The sequence below is a fragment of the Mustela erminea genome, chromosome 14, assembly GCF_009829155.1.
Source record: "Mustela erminea isolate mMusErm1 chromosome 14, mMusErm1.Pri, whole genome shotgun sequence".
NCBI classification, from domain to species: domain Eukaryota; kingdom Metazoa; phylum Chordata; class Mammalia; order Carnivora; family Mustelidae; genus Mustela; species Mustela erminea.
The window spans coordinates 17,979,213-18,003,834 of NC_045627.1; the positions used below are offsets into that span (position 1 = coordinate 17,979,213).

The 24,622-nt window shown below is 44.9% G+C and overlaps 2 long non-coding RNA genes across 2 annotated transcripts in view; one reads left to right on the forward strand and one right to left on the reverse strand.

Annotated features, from left to right (window-relative positions):
- The window catches only part of LOC116573365, a 374,338-nt gene that overhangs the window by 223,224 nt on the left and 126,492 nt on the right, over positions 1-24,622 (reverse strand). The gene's annotated exons all lie outside the window — the stretch shown is intronic.
- Positions 1,379-7,384, forward strand: LOC116573369. Its single transcript, XR_004278742.1, has 3 exons — positions 1,379-1,659; positions 3,238-3,347; positions 7,219-7,384. It is a non-coding gene; the product is annotated as an uncharacterized LOC116573369 (long non-coding RNA).

Here is a 24,622-nt window from a genome sequence, read left to right on the forward strand (position 1 = left end):
GATCTATAAAATCCTACCAGCTTTCAAAAGATTTGCTGGAAGAATTTGCCTATGAATAAAACACCATCTCCCTGTTTCTCCAACCAAAACACTGAAAGACAAACCACCCTCCCCAACCCCACCCTACCATTTTCCTTTCCCTTTTCCTGAAGAAATGTACACAATTGTAGGATGCCCGAATGCTAGGCGAGCCTGGCTCACAAGAGCGATCCCTCTAGTCTCTAGTCTCAAGCAACAGCACAAGGAAGGAGCATTTGGCAAATGTCTGTGAAAACTTTGTCCCTCTGCCATTGGGTCTCTAGGTCCCCATGTGGTCTTTTATCTATGACCCTGTAAGCAGCAAACACACAGACACCAGCCTAACTGCTCAGCAAATAGGAACAAGTGTGCTAATACAGCAAGAAAGGAAGGCTCTAGAAACGTAAATCTGAGAGACTGTGGCCAGAAAGTCAGGGAAGGCCTCTGGTGGTGTCACATTCCTGAATGTAGCTGTGTTTACATTTCGACCTGTGGGGCTCAGCAGTGGCGATGATGGAGTTGTTTTTGAGCCAGAGACACGGTTCTAATGCAACACTAGGTCAGTCTTTTATTTTTTTATTTTTTAAGATTTTATTTATTTATTTGACTGACAGAGATCACAAGTAGGCAGAGAGGCAGGCAGAGAGAGAGGAAGGGAAGCAGGTTCCCTGCTGAGCAGAGAGCCCAATGTGGGGCTCGATCCCAGGACCCTGGGATCATGACCTGAGCCGAAGGCAGAGGCTTAACCCACTGAGCCACCCAGGCACCCTCAGTCCATCTTTTCAATAAAGATCTCCCCTGGCATCATTGTCTGTTTTCCCTGTTAGGCACACAGGCTCCGGTGTACTAAGTATCTTGATTCTAGGAAGCAGGGACACTGAATGAGCTCTTTCTAGGGGTCCGTGCCTTGTCCGGATACCTTCCTGCTCCCAATCTGTCATGAACCCTAGGAAAACCCTCCATGTAGCTTAGTGCACAGATCGATAGCCAAATGCCTTTTGGTGCCAAACTGTAGGGTCCACGACATGGTACAGCCCTAAATTGCAATGAGCAAGACGTTGCAGATCTCCTGATGTCCGAGCCCTGTTGCCAGGTGGGGGAAGGTTTTGAAGGCCGCCAACAGCACGTAGTCTCGGCACCAAAATGAATGTGTTCATTAGCTTCCGAGCTGCGGGGACTTTAATTTCAGTATACCCAGTGGGGGCTGGGGGTGAAGAGTTTAGGGCTTTGCTTATAAAAACACTGCTCTGAATCAGATAAGGTAACTCATTTAGTAACAATTACAGTGCATTTTATCGTATTCTTTTGCCAAAAAGCAACTTATCTGAGCTTGCCTTCCTTTTTATGTCTCCTTCTAAGTTTCCAAAATACCTCCTCCTGGTCGGGAAGAAACAGCACAGACCGAGCAGAGCGGAAAACGGGGCAATGCGTGTTCTGGGTGCCCCCACGGCCCTGAAAAAGCAATGTGGACCAAATCCCCCCTCACCCCAGTCTCAGGATTGGACAGATTCAACCAAGTGTGCCCGAACAGCCTCACATTCGGCGGCGGGGGGGGGTGTTATTTTTTTTTTCCCACGAACATATGGATTGTGTTAGGGTTTAGGAGGCAGTTAAGTTTCAAGTGGAAAAGAGAAAACAAAGGTAAGGTACACTACTTTTTATTATATCAAAGCCCAGTGTTGTGTGTGTGTGTGTGTGTGTGTGCGTGTGCGCGCACGTGCACGTGTGTGCTATTAATACACCATGTCTATTTATTTAAAAATAAAGAATGTCTTAAAAGATAAAGAAAGAAATAAGCAGCATTGTCTAATGAAGTCATTCTTAAATTGGGGGTACCTAAGAATCCCATTGGAAATTGTTAACAATCTAAATTTCATTATAGCGAATCCAGAGAAAGGCCCAGGAAACTCCATGTTCTATCCTTTCTCTGAAAGATGTGGTTCAGGGACAGCTTTGAACAGCACCGATCTAACTACCTCTCGGTTTTCTTTGGTTTACGCCGACATCCCCCATGCTGTGATCTATTTCTGACTCCACCAGTGAGACCTAGACCACGCACTGCTTACTCTTGCTTTTTGAGAAAGCATTTGCCTAACCCTGGCCACGTTCATTTGTTGTGGATTCCAGACGAGGGAGATACCTCCTAAGTTCCTAGAAAAACCTCTAGATCACCGGTTCTCAACCAGGAGTGATTGTGTCCTCCACAGCTCACAATGTCCCCAGACGACCCGGGTTACTGTTCTCTCCGGGGCGGGGATGGGGAGCATGGTTCTACTGACTCCGCCCGGTAGAGACAGGGAGGGTCCTAAAATCCCGCATAGAACAGCTAGCCACAGCAAAGAATGACCCAGCGCGGAATGTGAACCACACAGAGGGCCAGAAACCTCACTTTACTTCCAGTCATTTGTCAAAGAGAATTTGGAGAGTTTACACCCCGTCTCTCCATGAGCTTGAAGGTATAATGAGCCCAGACGTGGAGGGACTTGGATGCCATTCTTATGCTGTACACACTGTTTCACAGCTAGTGAGCTTAGGAGACGAAGAAAAATCACCTCTGCCCACAAACGCTTAGAGAAGACTAAGTCCCAATGAACACAGATTCAGTAGCGCTCAGCAGACATATGTCTATTGCCTGCGACACAATGAGGAAACCACATTACAGACACTAGTTGACTTAGCAAAAAAATTTTTTTGGAACAAACCTGTTAAGATGTGTCTGGGGAGATGGATAAAAACAGCACAGTCCCTGCCCTCAAATATGCTATTCTCTGTGAGCGGAGATCACGTCTTCCCCAAGAGCCAGGATGGAGCACAGACAGAAGGAGGGGTGGACTGAACACAGAGCATATGAGACTTGTGTCAACAGAAGAGGGGGTCCCAGATCTCCTGATCGGCAGAGAAGGCATAGGCAGTGGGGAAGCATGTGGCATCCTCTTGAGTCTGGGCTCAAGATCCTGTGATTTTTGACAGAACTCATGAAAACCAGGTTATTCAAGCAAAGATTCAGAGGCAAAACAGTTCAAGGTGGCGCTGGGGAGGGTGTCCCAGAGAGTGAGCCAGAAGGTATCACCGACAGGTGAGAGAAAGAGGTGACTTGGTCTGGCTTGGGAAGGGTCTGTCTCCTGGGTCGACGTGTTTGGGTAATAAGGGGCCCCCAAGGTCCTGGTCCCAGGAGGCTCTAATTCCTAACCCAATCCCTGTGGTTCTCATTGTCCTCAGGCAGAGTCCGCACACACATGGGCACATTCTTTCCCGGGAGATGTAGCCCCCTGCTTTCAGCTGCTCACTGGGCTCTCTAGAAGACCGTGAAATACTGAGCCACATGGCAGGTAAGAGCATTTTGCTGTTTAGAGGTCATATCAGGAGTAAAAGGAGTATAAGGAGAAGGATTTCCAGCCTGTACAAAAACAACACAAGCCTAAGCACCATGGATACAGCTGCATGGGTCTCAATGACCTCAGCAGCTCAGAGAACACATCTCCTTCTTACCAGAGCCAGCAGCCGGCTCCCAGGTCAGGGATAGGCAGAGACAGGTGAGCTGGGCCATGACCTTGGGCTGGGGCTGCTATTGCTAACTCAGTGTCAGTAGACATCAATCTTTGGTTGCTTCTTTATTTTATTTTTTATTTTTATTTATTTTTTTTTAAAGATTTTTATTTATTTATTTGACACACAGAGAGAGATCACAAGTAGGCAGAAAGGCAGGCTGAGAGAGAGGGGGAAGTAGGCTCCCTGCTGAGCAGGAAGTCCGACATGGGGCTCGATCCCAAAACCCTGAGACCATGACCAGAGCCGAAGGCAGAGGTTCAACCCACTGAGCCACCCAGGTGCCCCTGGTTGCTTCTTTAAACAGAGGGATTCCGTCTAAGCTATCCTCAATCTTTCAAATTAGGAAGTAATTGCTCAAGTGAGGATATAAATATGAAAGGCATGTATATTCACATACAAATGTAAACAGTATAAATAGAAGACAGTATAATGAGCGGAATGATGGTACAGGAGAGCGTGAGGACCAAGCCAGCAGAAGAGACCTTAGATGAAAGTTGCGTGTGCTGGGGAGCAGGGTCTATGTACCCAGAGCTGCATTTCTCAAACTGTGTTCCAGGAGACACACCTGTGCTCCCTGCGGCAGTATTACATATTCCATTAAAACAACTCCACGGTTAAGGCAATTTGGGAAGTATTAAGAAAAATTCCACAGGCTCCAATGAAGTTACAAAATTCCCCTGCTGAGCATTGCACTAAGTATTTTGAGTACGAAAGGGGGAAAAATGTATTTGACTTTGATCAACCCAGATTTTCCAAATAGCTTATTTTATTTGGGGACCTGTTCATTGACTTTTTAAAATAGCACACCTGCTATGTTTCATGGCTCCATGGGTATTTTACAAGTACTCACTACATAGTTAATAGGTCTTATTCTAAACCCGTCACAAAATATTTGCCCATGGGATCCTCATCCTGTGTGTATGAGGTGGATAGTGTTGGCTTATTTTATAGACAAGAAAACTGAGGTACAAAGCAGGGGCGCAGGGGAGAAGCGAGGTTATATCGCCCATGTCATCCAGGCCCCAAGGCTTCACAGTTGAAGTTTTTAAACTGATGACTGGAAGGTGGTACCGAAAATAGAGTGTCCTGGGGGATCGGTCAAGAACACGGGGCAATCTGGCTGTTCCATTGAGGAGTTCCCTTATCTACTTGGGATACCTCCAGAGACCCTGTTGGTATCTATGCTTTGGTTGAACAAAAAAGCTCTCTGTCATGATGGGCCAGAGGCAAAGGTAGAGAAGGGGACATATCAGCCAACCCAGGCTGAAAGGGCGAGGGGCCAGCTGCCAGCAGGGTGTACAAAACAAGGGACAGTGTGGTCTCAGAGGTACACTGAAGCCAGAGACCGCGTCATAAATCCCAGGCTGATCCCACAGTCAGGACTTTGGGAACATCGTCCATGGCTCTCATTTTACAGCCAAGTGAGGAACCTGGACCTGGTTCACAGTTACAGCTGGGCTCCTGTTTCCTGGTCTCAGACTTTCTCCTACACGTAACTCCATCGCTGCTAATTTTAAAGATGGAGAGTAGCTTTGACTGAGTCACTCTGCTGTCAGAAGCCATCCAAAGTCGGTCTCTACTGACACCGAACCAACCCAGGATGCCTAGCCCAAGGGCTCAGCCTATCTCACTTACCTCCCAGCCCCCAACCTCTGCATCTGGTTTCCTAAATGAGGGGGGGGAATAAAAAGATTTAGCATGCTTTTTTTTTAAAGATTTTATTTATTTATTTGACAGAGAGAGAGAGATATCACAAGTAGGCAGAGAGGCAGGCAGAGAGAAGGGAAGCAGGCTCACTGCTGAGCAGAAAGCCAGATGTGGGGCTCGATCCCAGGACCCTGAGATCATGACCCGAGCCGAAGGCAGAGGCTTAACCCACTGAGCCACCCAGGTGCCCCCTAGCATGCTTTTCTTAAGAGCAAAGTACTTTTCACCCTATAGAATTCTCTGTGACTACGATTCCAAAGCTCCGGACAGGATGCAGGGTCTTAATTTCTCCAAAAATCTCCTACTCGCTACACTGGGTAGACACACTATGCAAAGCTCATTGGGAGAAGGGAGCTGCTGTGTCCGGGAGAGGTAAGAGAGGAGCCCCCAAGTGAAGCTAGCATGGATGGAAAGACTCGGGAGTCACCCCCACAACTGTAGCAGCTGCCAAAGTCCCCGGTAAAGGAGCACATATCCTGCCCCCCACACATGTCGCTGTCACTGAGCCAGGCCTGCCAGGTCTAAGAACAGGAGCTCTTAGAGAAAGCTCCTGGCACAATTCTCTGCCTCCCCTTCCAAGGCCTGAATCAGACCAGGCAGAGCCAGGACAGGCTTGCCACTTGGCCCTGGAATCCTTCCTGTGCTCTGGACCAGACCCACCCTGGACCTCACTGTTCGGTATGTAACGTGGACGGTTGCACACAATATGGCAGACACGGCCGAATGGGTTACTCTAACTCTGAGATGAGCTTTCTGGGCCACAAACTATGACCTGAAAAGATGGAAAATAAGCAAGCACAGATGTGCATAAGCAAGTGAGGGCGACGGAAGGGGAGAACACACGGACAGAATCCTATGCCCAACTCAAAGCACAAGAAGTTGATAACAGAAAAATCCTGTAATAGGCAGAAACTAGAAAGATTGGTGGGAATTCAAAGAGCTTCAATATTACAGCATACTGAAGAAATTCCTTTTGACTGCACGTGGGCTCATGCAACATTTCTACCAATGAGAAGAGGGAAGGCGGAGTTAATCCACCCTTTAAGTCCCCACCCCCCCGCAAAATCTCCCCTCATCTCTATAATCCACAGGGACCTCCCCTTTCTGTGCCACAGTCTCCAGTTGCATCGCCTATGTTTGTCTTGTCTCCATGGGTCAGGTTAGGGTGTAGACAGCAGAAGAGTGTACAGCCAAGGATTCAGACCTGGCTCTGAGTCTCAGTCGAGTCGCCAAGATCAGAACAGATGGTGGATGAGAAGTCCAGGTCCGAGAAAGAGAAAGAATAAGCCTTGCGTCTATGTCAGAGCAGATGATCGCCTGAAAGTCTAGGGAGACAAATACATCCTGAGATGTTAAACAGGGATCTAAGATGAAGACATCAGGTCAGAGAAATTAAAGGAAAAACATCAAAGCCCAGAGGTCAGAGAAGTTAAAGGAAAAACATCAAAGAGCGGGAACACCAAACTTAGGGCTGACCCCCAGCAAATGCCCTCATCCCGCAGCCCTTGTTTGAGAACACACTTCATGTCACCAATTAGTCATCCCTGGCCCAGAAGGAGACCAACACAGGGGTGGTTATGATATTTTGAAGGGGGGTTGGGCAGTGTTAAAGGAGTAGGGAGTCAGGGTTTCAAATCTACCCACCACTCTCAACTGGGACACTTGTAAAGATGCAACAAATGGACAAAAACATTTCTTATACCTAAGGACAACATCAGTGCCATGAACTTCTGTCCCCTAGTGCTTTGCTGCATTGTGTGCCAATCAAAGATTTGTTAAGAGATGAGTCATTTAAAAAACAGGCACTGTGGAAGGCAGTATGGACTTTCCTTAAAAAATTAAAAATAGAAATACCATACAATCAAGCAATTCTACTACAGGTATTTACCCACAGCAAATGAAAACGTTGATTCAAGCACTAATTCACCTCTCTGTTTACTGCAGCATTGTTGAAGAGAGCCAAAATATGGAGGCTGCCCCAGTGTCCATCAACAGACGAATGGATAAAGAAGATGTGGCGTATATATACAATGGAATATTACTCAGCCATAAAAAAAATGAGATCTTGCCATTTGTGACAAAACACATAGATCTAGAAGGTATTGTGTTAAGTGAGATAAGTCAGTCAGACACAGACAAACAACCTACGATTTTACTTATGTGTGGAATTCAGGAAGCAAAACAAATGAATAAAAAACAGAATCAGACCGAGACATACAGAGAACAAAGTGATGGGTGCCAGAGGGAAGTGGGGTGGGGGGATGGGCAAAATGGGTGAAGGGGAGAGGGAGATACTGGCATCCAGTTATCAAATGTAAGTCAGTCACGGGGAGGAAGGCACAGCAGAGGGAATATCATCAGCGCTTCTGTAATAGTGTGTGTACTGACAGATGGTTCCTGCGCTGTGGTGAGCGCAACGTACAGAATCATTGAACCAGTATGTTGTATACCTGAAACTAACATCACATGTATGTCAATGACATACAAAAAGAATTTTAAAAAGAGACTCCCAAAGTGTGATAATTTTAATTAGCAAACTAAAGATCAAATGAACAAGAAGTTGTCACATATTCTATCTACTTATATTGTTCAGCTGGTGACCATAGTAGTTAACGGTCACTATTGGGCATTTCCTAGAAATTGAAGCTGGTTTTTTCAAAAGCTAAATATTTCATTTTGAAATAAACCCCAAAAGGCATGCAAATCAGTGTTTGGACAGGGACGATGTGAGAGTTCAGCCACTGGGGCAATGTGTGGACCTTTGACACGGTGCATCCCTGTAGCTCCTCGTAGGGGCCATCTTTGTAGCATTCACGGGGTGTGGTCCAAAGAAACAAGCCGTGTAACCACCATCTCTGTTTGATGATCACCTGTGGTTGAATACTCTGCTTGTAAAGCCCGATTTTATAAAATAGCTGTTGTAATGGAATATGTCTGACATCAGAAATGTCATATTAACAGCTTAGTAAAAAAAAAAAAATCCCTAATGCTGTTATGGTAAGGAGGGATGTTTTCAAAGGAACAGTAGATGAATAGTTTATCAGAAAGAGAGAATGTCGTCCACTGAATGTCAAGTAGATTAAAGTGCATTTGAGAAAATTTCAAGATAGAGAGACAGCTGAGAATTTATTTTCAAGTAAAGAACAAGGCATGTGTCCAGTAGAGACAGACAAATATTTCAGAGCCAATATTTGTTTTTATGTAAATTTAATACCAAATGTAGGGTTTTATTGTCCATGTGAAAGCATTGTCTGAGATTTTACAATTATGTCCCTGTGCCCTTAGAGTGAGAAAGACACGAGTTGAATCCTAAGAAACTGAGATGTTAATGATAATTACTCAAGTTCCTTGATGACAACAGTGATTTCAATCCTCTGTGTATTGGTCTGAATAAGATAGGTTGTGCTGTAGAAACAAACACTTCCCTAAATCTCACTGGCTTACCTATTTCTCTGCCCCACAAAATCTCTGCCCTTGCCGAGGTCCTTCCAGGCAGCTCAGGACTCAATCTGCTTGCATGAAATAGTTATGAAATCATAGTTTCAAGGTCACCATGGCATCGGAAGAGATATGCCCAAGGTAGCACATTGCCTTTTTAAAAATATATTTATTTTATTTTATTTAAGTAATCTCTATGCCCAAAGGGAGGCTTAAACCCACCACCCTGAGATCAAGAGTTGCATGTTCTCCTGACTGAGCCAGTCCTGCGTTCCAGCACCTCAACTTTTAAATGCTTTGACCCATTGACCATCTATCTACAAGGGAGCTGAGAGATGTGGAAACAAGAGATAGTCCGCGAGAACTAAGTGCCTGTCCCACCGTGTGACCTTAACCTGTTGGGAGATGTTGAAGGTTAATCCCATTGGTTCTCCTTAAGATTTTCTCCAGCCATTTCTCAATGGTTAGATTGATTCTTGCCTACACAAATGCTAGAAATGGATTAGTTTATACCCACAACAGATCACTCAGGAACCTTTTTACCTTCCCCAAATGCTTGAGTCCTATTGCATTTCTGAAAAGGCTTTTTAGCAGACATCAGTATTTCTCAACCTGCCAAAGGATTGGGTTCCTAGGTCAGCTCCTGTGGTTCCTACACATCTCCCAGTGCTGGGGATGCTCTGGTTAGGCATTTATGAGACCTGAATGCACAGTGTTGTCAAAGGTTTTTGTTTCTTTCCAAGGAGAATGTGCTTTGTTACATTACTTTCTACTTCGGGACATGGTTTTGCTTACATTTGATGATTCTCTCTAGAAAGAATACCAGAACTGTGCAATTCTACCTTCCTACTTAAAGTCTTGGTAAAATGAGGTTGCTAGGGCCATTGCCATTCCTGGAAAAATGGGGGTGGGAATATTCTGGGCTTCTGAGCTTAGTCTTTTTTGTTTAAACTTTGCTCGAAAAAAAAAATTTTTTTTTGCCATGGAGAGATCTTCATATAATATTTTCCAACAGACTTAGCCAAGAACATATCTTCAGTGGGAAGCACTACATGTGTTACCATTTAACACTGATCTATCATTTAAACATGCATGCAATTGCAATGCGCCTTACCCAGCCGTGTGAACTCGTGCGGGTGGCACTGTATGGATGTCTTGGGTTCTTTTCCAGCTCCCCAGCACTTTCATCACACTGTGACCTTGACTGGGTCCCTCAACATTGCTCTGCTGGGTTTCCACAGAGAGGTGAGAGATGAGCAGAGATGACATGTGTAAATACATGATCCTGGAGGAAAGGGAGGGTGTTATGTGATTTTAATAGCAAGGCATGAGGAGTTGGCTATGCATGTACGTGATATATATCATTTATGGAAGAAGTTCACTCCATCCTCGTGGTTTAAAAAAAAAAAAAAGATGGGATTAGCAGATTTTACTCTATTCTGCTGAGATCTATGAAACAAGAGTAGTCTTCTAAGATAACTTCTTTCCTTGCCCTCAACCCCCAGAATCCCTTGTTCCACTTCCGAGTTGCTGTTTAGCAAAAAGTGATGGGTTTGTTTCAAGCCTACTTAAATCCTCTGTCTTTGTGTCTGCTAACCAAGCTGGAAAATCTCTCTCTCTCTCTCTCTTTTTAATTTTAACAGATGATTTAATTTTATTTATTTACTTTGGGATTGTTCAGACTATGGCTTTCCTTATCTCTGCTGGTCTTCACTTGTAATCTCTGGGCTCGTTACATTAGAAACGCACAGTTGAGCAATACTTTCCAGGAAAGAAGAGTTTGGGGACCTGATTCCTGGAAATATTAACAGACCCTTGGTGAGAAAAGACTTTTCCATTAAAATTGATTAGTAAAATCAAGACCAGAAGATGCTTTTGGCAATGTTTTCAATGTGCTTGGTAACATTTTATTTCAAAGGATATTGATTAAATTTGCATTGTTTTTGTAGCCCAGTGATGCAGATTTAATAGCGTATTTTTAAGAATTACATTTCTTTGTTAGATTAAGCCTGATGTTTCTTTTTCTCTAACACTTCATCACATAACAGTTCTCGAAAAATCTAGGATAGGATAGCACTGACATCAAAATATTTCATTGATTCATAGGACTTAGTCACAAATGTGTCTACTGAGTAAAGAAAACAATGCTCAACCTACACCATGTCCTTACACGACAAAAGTAACCAAATAAAATGTGAAAGTTAACTTGGAACCACATCATGGAAAATACCAAGGACCATGACCAGGAGTTTGGAATGTGTTAAATAAAAGATAAAGAACCTTTAGAAGGTTTGAGGCCATATATCCTCTCATTGTTCTAACAAAATAAACTTGTCAGTATGAAGAAAGAATTGAAAAAAGAACACGAAGGAAAGAAGACCAGTTAAGGGGACAGTAGTTTAAGTGAGACCAAAGCTAGTCCAGTGACAATGAGAATGAGGACAGAGGGACAGAGGAGTGATGTCTCAAAGACAACATGATCAGGTTTTAATAACCAATGGGGTGGCAGGTGGGAGGGATTGAAAAGTGACAATTGTAGAAGCAAATGACTAATGAATGAATCTGTGTCATATTGATGGTAACAAGCAAAACCAATACTTTTAAACCCCTTCTGCTCCCATATTCTTTTTGATGACACACCCAGTTGGAATTTACTGGATCACTGACTGTCTCTGTCTGTATTACTGATGATGATCTCCGAGGCTGTTTTTTTTTTTTTTTTTTTTTTTAATCAATTGATGCTAAAGGAAAGGCAAAGCACCTGGAGATTTTAGAAAAACAAAAAAACAAAAATAAAAACTAGTTCTTCTCTTATCTCAATAGTCTACACAATGAAAGGCATCCATATACCCCCAAAATGGGGTTACTGCAAATTTTGCTCCTTCTCCATAGGCTCTGGGCACCGATACTTTGGTGACCAAGAGCTATCTGACCATTTCAGACCTGCAGTGCCTCAGGACCACAGAGAGGCTCCTCGGGACAGAAGCATGGTTGCAACAGAACGTTCTAGAGAGCTGAACTTTAGGGACAAAATGGAACATATTATGTAAAATATAATAATATATTGATTTATATTTGAGTCCATGTATCACTAGATTGTCTTGGCATGACATTCAGAAATAATAAGAGCTTTTTGTTTGTCCTCAACTAATTGCAGTGTCTGGACAATTTTCTTGGCCTACTGCTCAGGTGACCTATTGACCCAAAAAGATGGGTTATCTCACCTCAGTGGACTGAGCCCACAGAAATAATAATAGTTCTTATGAATGTGTAGAAGGACTTTGTAACTAAACTCTGGTTTTTTTTCTTCTTTTCAGGCATTTGGCTGAGAAAAAAAGTAAATGGAAGAGAAGGGGGCCTGTCTGTGTTCTCTAGCCTAATTCCTCAAGCCAGGATTTAAGAAAAGATGCATACTGGTGTTTCCATTCCACTGTCATCTTAATCAACACTCACTGAAAAACATGCAAGATACTGGAATGCTCAGGAAGCAGAATGTACTCTCAAAGAGCTGAATGACTGTCCAAAGACATATGTGCTAATTCTCAACTGGTTACAAGAAGAGTGTCCCTGGGTCGTTGGCTAACACATCATCATCAAGGAGCTGGAACTTAAATGAAGACTTCAAAGAAGGTAGTTCCTTAGCAAGTAAAGAAGTTGAGAGAGAGAGGATCTGGGAAGTGAGAACCATGGTTTCCAGCAAGAAAGCATTTGTGTTGGTCAGAATATCTAACTCAGATTGGCTCAGGATGGAGAGGGAATTCCTTGGCTCATGTCACTGAAAAGTACAGGGGTCCATCTTTAGGGATTCACCTGCCACCACCAGAACAGTATTTTTCTCCGTCTGTCAGTTCTGCTTTTCCCTGTTTTGACTTTGTATTCAGGAAGGCTCTGAAATGTTGCAAATAAAAAAAATAATAATAACAACAACTAACATTGGCTGTAGGCTCGCATTCTCTCTCTCCTCCATGGCCCTGGAAGGCATCTCAAGATTGCCTCTGATTGGACCATCTTGGTTATTTGCCCAAGTGCCATGCCTGAACCAATCCCTGGGGTCAGGAGGATAAGACACACTGATCAGTCACATCTGGGCTACATGCTTACCATAGATTTAGGCAACGAGGCCATATAACTGGCTATTGTTGGACATTATTGAAAAGACAAAATAAGAGAGGTTCACTAGAACATTAATGCATTTGGATGTTGTATAGACCAACTTGAGATCAACAAAAAATAGCTTATAGCTTATTGGCATTATAAAAAAAATATATGGTAAGAGTTAAGTACTGAGGAAAAGTCAGGAAAAAAATGGTATAGATTTAGGCTACAAAACATGGGAGATCACTGAAGACTTTTGAACAGGACAATACTGTTTGGATTCAAATGACACTCTAATTTCAAATATCCAATTAAAAGTGCTCTTTCATGGAGAAGAAAGTTTATTAGATGCATTAAGATTGTATATTTATGGGAAAGTTATGTGTTTAATTGAGAGTGTTCATAAATAAGGAAACAAATAAGGGTTTTTTAAAGATTTTTTTTAAGAGAGAGAATGCATGTGGGGGGAGGGGCTAAGGGAGAGAGAATCTCAAGCAGACTCTCCACAGAGCATGGAGCCCAGCCTGGGGCTCACTCTCATGATCCTGAGATCATGACCTGAGCTGTAGCCAAGAGTGCAATACCCACCAACTGAGTCACCCAGGTGCTCCCCAGCAACTATTTATGAAGTTATATGAAAGTATGAAAGAAGGCTTGATCTATCTAATAAACTTCCATTAGAGTAACTTCACACGCTGGCTGACAAGAATATAGGATGAAGTAAAGAGAAACCCCACATTTCTCTTATTAATTCATCTGTCATTTATTATATTCTTCCTTCTACACGTAAGCCATTCCAGCCATCATGTCTTGGATCCAAAAAGAAATACAGATTTGGCCCCCTGCACCTGAATATTACTATGAAATAATAGAAAACTAACATGTCCTTCTTCACTGAACCCCAAATCTGTACCAAGCATTGAGCTAAGTAATAAACTTTCTGCAAGATGAATACTGTCTCCATTTTAGAAAGCAGTAAACTGAGGCTCAGAGAGTTTAAAGAAAATACCCCTAAGAAACACATCTGTTATATGTCAGGGAAGTAGAATTCAAAACCGTTCCATTCTACTGGACTGCCTTTCTACATCTCAACTTGCTAATGGTACTGTCTCCACAGTCACTGACTAGAGTCCCAATTTTAAGAAAGGAGATTCACCGTTGATGGAGTTTCTGATTAGCAAAAAGCAATAATTGGTCTACATCATGCAAACTGAAAAATCACACACACACACACACACACACACACACACACACACCTCTGTCCTTGCGTGTGCACACACACAGAAAGACAGACAGAAATAAAGACAGAGAGAGAAAAAGAGAGATGTACCCCTACCATACATTACTGATGTATACTTCTGAGTTCTGCAAACTAAGTGTGATGTTAGATCCCCAGAGACTTAGTATTTAAAAGAACACTGAGGGGCGCCTGGGTGGCTCAGTCGGTTAAGTGTCTGCCTTCGGCTCAGGTCATGATCTCAGGGTCCTGGGATGGAGCCCTGCATCAGACTCTCTGCTCAGCAGGGAGCCTGCTCTCCTTCTCCCTCTGCCTACCGCTCGCCCTGCTTGTGTTCCTTCTCTCTGACAAGTAAATAAATAAAATCTTCTTGAAAAAAAAAATAAAGACACTGAATTGGGTCCTTTTGTAAAGTGAAATTTCTTAATGTGGCTACTTATTTATCATTCATTATTTCAGACATGACTATCACTGAGTAGGCCTCAGGGTTTATCCCCATGTGTTTTGAATAAAAAACAAACAAACAAACAAACAAAAAAACTGTGATCGGTGCTTAGCTTCAGAGAAGAATAAACAGCCAAAATGTGAACTACATTATCTGAAACCTGATGTTGTTTCAAACTGTAAGCCATCCTAAGCATGAAAGATGGGGACTTGCATAGAGCTGGGGACACAGCGAAAGTGACACCCAGTCAGCGAGGGTGACACTTTTTCTTAAATGATTTGCCTCTATCAGCAACCTCCCAAGCAACAATTCTTTCCTTTTTTTTTTTAAATTTTATTTATTTATTTATTTATTTATTTGAGGGGGGCAGAGAGAGAGAAGCAGGCTCCCCATTGAGCAAGGAGACGGATACAGGACTTAATCCCAAGACCCCGGGATCATGACCCGAGCAGAAGGCAGATGCTTAACTGACTGAGCCACCCAGGTGCCCCTCAAGCAACAATTCTCAGTTCTGATGTGTTATGTGTATTTGAGCACAGACACCCTTGAGGCTCGTAAAAGAGGTAGTTAGCCTCTGACCAACTCTGACTAATATATATGGAAAGAACCCATAAAACAAACACACTTCTAGTTGTTTGCCCAGTAATAGGTATTCGACCTACCCCCCCCCCTTCCCTAATGCCAGCACAAGTGGTATTTGAAGAGCACAGCAAATTCCATTTTGATTCGAAGAGTCATCTGATGCACTTAGACTAATGTTCCAAATTTTAGGGAGCAGTTTCACTATAGAGAGCTTCTCAAACAGCTCTTGAGCTGGTAATGATTCCACTAACATAGGAATATTTCAATCAATGTAGAAAACACAAAGGCACTGTACCCAGCTTCAAGGAAGATAGTTACTTGTACACACTATGGAAACCAATGACCAGAACCCATAGCTGAAAGAAAGGTACGGTGGCCCTCCTTAGTTCTTTGTCCCAATCTGAAGATCATGCTCTTTAAATCTGACAATGGACCACACATCAAAAGCCTGAAATTTTCATATACGGCTGACCCAGGGGCTCCCCTTAAATAAACTTATCTTAGAGAAATAGCCAAAGAGACACACCAAGTTGTAGCTACAAAGATGTTCATTATGGCATTATTTCCTCAAGGAAACATTGAAAATGTCATAGAAACCCAACAACAGGTGCATTAGTTTTCTATTGCTCTTATAATTAACATATTACAACCGGCTCTGGGGCTACAACAACCCAAGTTCATTATCTCAGTTGTGTATATCCAGCGGGCTGGGCAGGATCTCCACTTGGAGTCTCACTGAGCTAAGGTCAAGGTATCAATGGGGTTGTACTCTCTCCTAGTGGTCATAGGGGAGCATCGGTCCCAGTTTCCTTGCCATAGCAAAACTGAGCTCCTCATTTTCTTGCTGGATTTCAGCTAAGGGCACTCGCAGATTCTAGAAACCACTCACATCTGCGGGTCCATGGTTCCCGTCCTCCATGTTCTGAGCCACAGAACCACTCCTCGCTATGCCCACCCCATCCACCCCCCCACCCCGCAAACCCCCTCCTCCCCCAATCTCTGTGACCTGGGCCACTGCCTTCCTCTTGGGCCGGGAACTACCCATATGATTACATTGGGCCTGCTGACAACCCAGGATAATCCCCCTCCCTGAAAACTGGCAACCTTCATTCCATCTGTAAAATTCCTTTTGTGGAGTCGTGTCACAGTCACAGATCCCAAGGATTAGGGCACGCTGATCTTCAGGGGACCTCTATCATGACAGGTCTGGGTTGAGTAAAGTGCAGGACATGTGTGAACTGAAATGGGATACAAATAAAAGTAATGGCGCTGAGAGATACTCAATGGCATGGAAAAATGCTCCGTGAAATATCACATTGGAAAACATCAAAATAGAAGAAAGGCAGGCTCCCCAGTTGTATGGATGGTTTCAGCTCATATTTTATAGAATAAAAATAATCTACAGATGGATATGTCTACATAACAATCTGTATCTCGAATCTATTCATCTAGTCAATATTTATAGATCTATCGAGGTAGAAAGGTCTACCCCAAAATGTGGAGTGGTTATTTGAGGAGGGGATGAATTTCTTTAGATTAAGATTTTTTTGAATTTACATAAGTGATTAAGTATCATATCTGTAACACACATACACATGCACACACATAAAATTTTTAAAAAATTAAACCTTTTACAAGGATAGAGCCCTTTGGCCACACAACGGACCCACCCACAACACCAAAAATTCTTTCTCCGACTGATATTCTCATTCTCATGGGACTGAACTGGGTTCCCACATGACAACTCCAATCCCTGGCAGCCTGCCCAAATTCTGAGAAACCCAGTATCTTTAGCCCAGTGGCCCCGTAGCTATTAAACCGGTTACAAGAAAAGAACCTCTACAGCTGCAATCAGACATTGTCTCGTGTCATCTCTGAGAAATCTTCTGACATTTTGCCGCCTGAAACATCCATATGTCAACGTTGAGTTTGGTTTAAATTTCAGATAGCTAAAAATAAGTCTTTCTCCTCCTTTTGGTTTTAAAGTGTAAGCAGATCTAGTTTTTGATGTACAAAGCTTATAAACGAAGCAATTTGCTGTCCCCACCCAGAGACAGCTAACGCAGCCCCAGAAAGAAGGGTCTATCTTTAACAGTTTACTCTGCGTTCCCATGCGGTTTCCGTAAGAACATACTGTATACAAACTTTGTTCCTAAGGTTATTTCTGCTGGTGCCAAATTGACTTCAATTCACAAAAATCATGTGGTGCTTTCCCATGTAACTTGGAGGTTCTTGTTCTAAAGAAAACAGAGAGTTTTTTTCAATCCCCTTCAGCAACCATTCCTGTTTATGGGAGATTCCCGAACCCTGGGGATCATACTTAGAATCAGCTTCTAAATGTGGGGTCCATTCTTAGAAGACCTGGCGAAGACTTTGACCCCCATCCGAGATGAGACTGCAGACAGTGTCCCAGCAGATCACTGTCTCAGTGGTGTAGAGCGTGGTGGTTCAAAGTGTGGGCTCTCCCTCCAACCAAATCTTGAGGCAACCACCTCCTTGGGTCTGAATCTTGTCCCTGGCCTTTACTAGCTGTGTTACCAGGGGCCAGTTAGTTAGTCAACCTCTGCATGCCCCGATTTATACAACAACGAGTGGGTATATGAAGGCTTCAGCTCTGAGCTCCCTGAGCTATCTGATGAAAAACCCCACTGGGAGCACGACGTTGTGGGAGCCTCCCCCTGACAGGTCCCCAGTGCAGGTTCTCAAGACAGCACAGGACATGGGACAGCAGGTGGGAGCGCTGGAAGCTGCCCTCCAGCCCCACGGCCACCCCTGCCTGGGAGATTGGTTCAATCATTCCTGAACCTAAAGGGATCCCAGCGATTGGTCCAGACTCCTTTGGATGTAAAACGTCCATATTTTCATGAGGGAGTTGGGGAAATAAGCGATTGGCTCAGCATTTGTTTAATGTCCGTCTGCTTAGTTGCCCTTCATCAAAGCTTCTGGCAGCCTGGCTAGAGGCTACAGAGCAAGTTCTATTGTCCATTTACTCCTGGCCACAGCACCCGGGGCACTTACATAGGAAGATGGCACCCGAGCAATCTTGAAGAATCTTGGGACTCTTGCAGAATCCCGGGCAATGTTAATGATTGGCTTGCATAATCTCTCTCAAGAAACCCATAACAGAACTTTCCCAGTTTAGTCTACTGACTGACAAATTTAGAAAGAAGTTTCTTTTGCATTTTCTTGGTTTAAAAGTGATCGGATTCATTTTCTTGTTTGGAGGGAAAAAATAAAAGTGTTTTGGTCTCTCTTCTTTGCCCTGACAGAAGTAAAATATTGGCTTAGAGGCAATAGTGTCAAAGAGGGACCATATAAAAATTACCCACATCTTTGGGCAGAGAGAGAGCTGGCGTTTGGCTGCTGGGGAAATATTAGCCTTTCCACTTCCTATCTAGGTTTTCTGGCCTGTTCTGGGAAGTGGACGGCCCACAGATCTGGATCTTATCTTCTCTCCTGCCCCTTGAGATGTAGATAAGTTTGACTGGGATCCCTAATTCAGAAGCCTTCCATGAGATCTCTTGAGTTCATGGGTTAGGCACGCTTGGGTTACTGCTTTTATGACTTAAAGTTCAACAAAGTCAGAGGCTACTCTCTCTCAGTAATGGTGCGGAGGCTGGCAGACCAGAAAACTGGTCCAGCTCCGGCCACACCTGTCCCCCAGACTTCAGGGGGAGGAGAGGGGAACAGAGCACATGCCCACACCTGACCAAGGCACATGCCAGGAGTGGCACACATCTTGTCTGCCCACATCTCATGGCCTGGAACTTAGCACGCTGCACAATGCAAAAGACACTTGGCATTGGAGTCATGAACTGGGCCACCACAGCTCTAACCACGAAAAGGAAATTCTATCCATAAAGTCGGGGCAAAGACAGATGCTGGAGAGTTCCCATAGTCTCCACCACTGCCCCCTCTCCAGCAGCTCAAAGATCCACTCACACCTTCTTCCCACAGTGGCATGAAACAGACTTGCCTCATCCCTGAGGGGTTCGAGCCCACGTCCCGTCGGGGCCCTGTATCCAGCTCCAAGCCTGGACTCCCCAGAGCGGAGCAGTGTTCTCCATAGTCTGGGGCCTAGTGGAGCGCTCTCTGCCCCCGCCCACATACACGCCCGCTGCACAAGGGTGGGGACCAAATGGCAGAGGTACTGCAGGGTAAAACTCCCAGTAGGAAAAGGGAAGATGGGAAAAGACAGCGCTCACTTGCCCACAGCAGTGACCAAAATTCTTCTCCTCTGACTGAACAAATCTCCTTGATTCAATCCTGCCTCTGTCCATGGAGACCTTCTTCCTTCTCCATTCTTCTCGCTTGGCACATCTGAAGTAAGTGTTGGAGAGATCTTCCTTGGGACCCATACAGCTTTTGGGGGGTGCTGCTTGCTTGGGACATATTTGGGGGTTTTAGGAATGGAAGATTTACAGGCTTCTATTTGGTTCCAGTTGATTACATGTGGGTGTAGCTACAGCCAAAGAGCTTATCCAAATAGAGTTGTTTTTTTTTTTAACTAATCTTATATTTATTCCTCTTTATTTTCCCCCTTCCTCCTTCCCTCCCTCTCTCTCTTCCCATCCTTCTGATTCACTGTAGTTCCCTTGGGATTATCTGAAACAATAGCTTTGAGTAGGAAGACAATATTCTTCATCTAATTTTTGCTTCCAACTTAGCTTCCACTCTCTGGACCAGAAGTGTTAGTGGGAAGTAACTGGGAAGGTCTTGGGTCTCTAACATTATTGAAGTACCCCCTTTAGAATAGGAGTCTCCTCTTGTCATTAGCCTGAAGTCATCAATCTAAAAGTGTCAAGGAGCTTCTAGAACACATGAATGTTCCAGCTTTCCCAACCAGTTTCCCAAAAGTTTCTGGATCTAGCACCATACATTTTGCCTTCCAAGACTTCATTGCAGACAGTTTTTCCAAATATTTTGCCATGGTACAACAAGACACCAGATTTCCAATTTGCAGTGTTTTTCTTTGCTTCCTGCTACCCAGAACTTATTTTGTGGTTTTGTTATGGTAACACTCCAGGGCTGATCGCAAATTCTTTGTTAAGTAGGATACGGTATAAGCTACTGTCACAAGAAAACCCACAGCGCAGTGGCTTGAACAAGACATATATACTACATGTTAATGGTTTTAAAATACTTTTGTTCTTTTTTTTTTTTTACTTTTGAACACTTCTAAAATGGGACTGTGTCTTGTAATCAATAGCATCTTAACACCTTGTTGTAGCTTAATTGATCATGTGTTTTCTTCTTAAGACTCTGTAAAGTAATAGTGCTTTGCAATTTATGACATCTCAGATAAGATTCTTCTCAAGGACAACAATCCAGACATTGGCAAACCAGGACAGGTATGACAGCTTCACTGTCCTCAACATGGGACTGCCCCATCTGGGTCCAAGGTGGCTGCTCCCTCACTTACCAGCCAGCAAAAAAATGGGGAAAGAATCAGGGAAGTTCACATTCGTTCCTTCCAAAGACACAACCTGGAAGTCAACCATACGTCTCTACCACATCGGCTGGCTCCCTTATGACACACATGTGTGCAATGTCAAAAAAAGGCTTAGAAATGTGTTCTCTACAAGGATGAGGATGTTCCCAACTAAAACTCAGCAGGCTGAGTTTTTTGAGTTTTTGTTTTGTTTTGTTTTAAGATATGAAAAAGAAGGAGAGGAGATCAGAATTCACCGAAAGGCCTTTACTGTATCTCTGCCTCCGCATTCCTGCTTCCTCAGCTGATGCGGTGTCTTCCCACTCGTCATTTCTGCACACCGCCTCAGTTCCTTGATCCCCCAAATTCACGCACCGAGTAATTTACATTTGTGCAGGTCCGCTTACTGAAGCCATGGCTTTGGGAAGCAAGATTTCCATTCCCGCGGTACACTCAACCTCCAGCCGAATGGCAGGTGTCTCTGTTCTTGTCTCCCTCCGCCACGACAGTCACAGTGCTGGGACTTCGTCCAGGCTCCACTCGCTGTCTTTGCTCACTCGCCCCCTCTCCACCCGCCTTCTCCCTCTCACTCACTTATTTGTCAGCCCATATCTGGTGTAACAATTTATTTATTTATTTTAGAGAGGGAAAGAACGTGAGGGGAGGGGGAGGGGAGGGAGAGAAGCTCAAGGAGAAGCCAAGCTGAGGACCGCGCTGGACGCGGGGCTCCATCTTATGACCCTGAGATCAGGACCTGAGCTGAAACCAGGAGTAGGATACTTAATGACTGAGCCACTCAGGCTCCCCAGCCCATATCCCATGTAAAGCGGGCTTCCTCTCTCTTCCCTGCCCTTCAGCACTGTGAAACCATGCCTCAGAGTCTCACTTTTGTCACAAACAAGAACCTTTCCTCAATCGAGTTCTATACCCTCCTTAGAAGGAACTCTGACAGAGCCAACCATCAAGGCAGTAATACTGCCCTGCTGCTTCAGGAGGCTGTCAGGCGACCCAGGAAAGGATGGAGACATCAAGGCCAAATGCCTACAACCCTGCCAGATGTCCCCTGAGACCAATTGAATGCGGAGAAAGTGGGGTGCAGCTAATCCATGGAGCTGAGCATCATCTTAACACTCCCATGAGTCGTTTCGAGAACAAGTCCATAAAGTGGTATTTCTTTGCTGCCTTGTTAGCCCTCTGACAACATCATCTTCTATAGTTGCCTACTGGTGTCCTCATGAAGGTCGTTACCAGTATTACTACCGTCTACACAGCAGTGAAGGTATCCGCTCCATTGTGAAATGTGTGTGGTTCTCCCTCTGATGCCAGTAAGGAGGTATTGGGGAGACCCAGCCTCCCTGGGAAAGGCGGCTATTTCCCTTCCCCTGGTGCCAACACCATCTCTTCAGAAAGTCTCTTCCCCAGTGCCCAGGGATCTGATGCTCATATTCCCTTCCTCCACACTTAATTAGAACTGAAACCACGCCGGTCAGAGCTGGCGTTAATGTGCACAAGATCCCTCCAGCATAGGGCCTGCTGCTATCAATGGTTTCCATCCAGCTTTCCCGGCATCTGCTGCTCACTACCATGCTTGGAAGTGGGACAGCTCTCGGACCACGCGGGCAGCCTGGCCCAGACACGGCATGTTCTAGAGTTCTCCAACAGTCATGTAATGCGGGGAATCAGAGGGTTGCTGAGAGGCTGGTGGCCACGTGCCCCTCAGGGTCAATCTTCAGGTCTGGGTCAGTTCCTGTAAGTTTGGGTCAGTTCCCGTCATGGTTGAATCACGCTAGAGACAGCCCCTTTTAAGAGGAAGTAGACTTTCAGGTTTTGCTTTCATGGAATTGTATGGGAATGCCTCATATGGTCAAGAGAAGGAAGCTCTGCCTATATTTCAATGATGCGAGTAATTCCCGCTCAGTCTAACTCTGTCCAGATGTGGATACTCTGTGCCCATGTAAATTAGACGGCTTTCTTTCTTTTTGGCCTTGTCGAGAATCTGCACTCTGACTCACACAGAAAAAAAAAAAAAAAAAAATGGAAAGAATGTGCGGGAACTACACACAAGACATGCTATTTTAATAGTCAGAACTCTGTTGAAGGGAAAATCAGGACGTTTGTGCTACAGACAACAGCATCTGCATTGCGAGGGTCTAGACGCTATTGCTCAGTTAGAACCGAGGATGGCCTTTTTGTCTCCTGGATGTCAACTCTTCCCGTAGTCGGCTTTCTGGTTTGGGTTCTAAGTACTCTTGACTAGAAGCCACATCTGTTCTCTGCCCCCAGCCTTGCTGCGGTGACTTTCTAAAAGGGAAGGATTATTTTGAGATAATGGGCCCTCTGTAGTGCCTACAGCATTTTCCATTCTCTTCCTCTCTCTCAAGTAGTGAACTACAGTCAGGAGAATGTGGGCACCAGAAACGCCGAGCACAAAAAGTCACTCCCATTCCCTATCGTGTTTTGTGCTCCACAGAGTGTCTCATTTAAAACGCATCCCACTAAAAGGCCCATTTTACTAAATTGGGCTCTTACAAAACGGGAAAAAAATAAGGAAGGGAAGGAAAAAAGAAAACGAGATGCAACCCCTTTCTGCCACTCTCGAAAGTCATTTACTGAATGCCCTTGGGAGAAGCTTGTCCTGTGACAGCCAGAAATGAATTAATCGTCATCCGTCCTCACTCTGAACTCATCCTCTCTCCTTCAAGACTGCAGTGGGGAGAAGACCACAGGTGGGGGAGGTGTCTGTGGGCCCCAAACGTAAACATGCAGCCTTGTCCCCGGGATGGCCTCCCAGCAGCTCCTTGAGGCTGCTTCCTGCTCGGATAGAAACCCGTCTCCTGGTCCCCAGCGTGGATTCTGCCCCAGTCACAGAGTACAGCATCGGAAGTGTGTGCCTATTTACCCTGAGCCAAAGGTGAGGCCGAGAAATGGAATTCGGAATAAATAGAATAAGTCACCACCGAAACTCATCTGTCATTGACCATCGATGCCTTAGAACAATAAAACCACGTTCGGCTGGCCCAGCTCTTTACCTTTACAAAGGTCTTTCTCTGGGAATGTCACATCTGATCCTTGTAGCCATTCTGGGAGGTAGGCAGGGCAAATTCATGCCCCAGCTTTGCCAGATGAGAAAAATGGAACACGGGGAAGAAGGTTAGCTCCCCAAGATCTCCGGGCTGAGCTCATCCCAAGAGGAACAGAGGACCTCAACCCTGGGCCTCCAGTTTTCAGCCCCTAGTTATTTCAACCGCCCTGTAATCAGACCCCCCCCCGGAGAAAGCATCCCCAACCTCTGCTTGCCTAACCGGTTGGTGTCCCAAAGCAGGGGATTTTCAGCGCAACACTTATGTGGGAACAGGGAGACCAGCTGTCCCCGTTTGCCTGAGATGCTCAGTGCCACAGCCGCAGGTGGTCACCCTGGCAGGCAGGATTTCCGGGCAGCGGGTGGAAAGGTGCTGCTTCATCCCTCCCCTTCCCCACAGTCAGCAAACGTCATCCTCAGGTGCTGGGCCTTATTGCCAAAGAATATCACTAGAAGATGTTTTTCAGAAAATGAAGGAATCCCTTGGGGCGCCTGGGTGGGTCAGTGGGTTAAGCCTCTGCCTTCGGCTCATGTTATGATCTCAGGGTCCTGGGATCGAGCCCCATCTGGCTCCCTGCCCAGCAGGGAGTCTACTTCTCCCTCTGCTCCCTCCCTACCCACTTGTGCTCTACCTTCTCTCTCAAATAAATAAATAAACCCAAGAAAGAAAGAAAGGAAGGAAGAGAGAGAGAAGGAAGGAAAGGGGGAAGGAGGAAAGGAAGGACGGAAGGAAGATGGATGAAGAAATCCAAAGGGCCTGATCTTTTGACGACACACTCAGGAATCCCTCAGCAGCCCAGTCCAGAGAAGGCCCTGGTCCCAGGCTGATTAAGGTAGGCTCTGGAACCATCTCTCTGGGGGGTCAGAGAGCAAACCTCCCACCTGACTGGACAGAAGCCCTGGGAAACTGTGTGACCATGGGGCAGTCAGGGCGGGGTTAGGGGGTGGTGGTGCTTGAGTAGGAAGGAGAAAATGAGACACTTGTTTGTGACTTTTGCCCCCAGTGACCTTGGGTTTCGTTTTGATGCTTGTGTCAGTCGG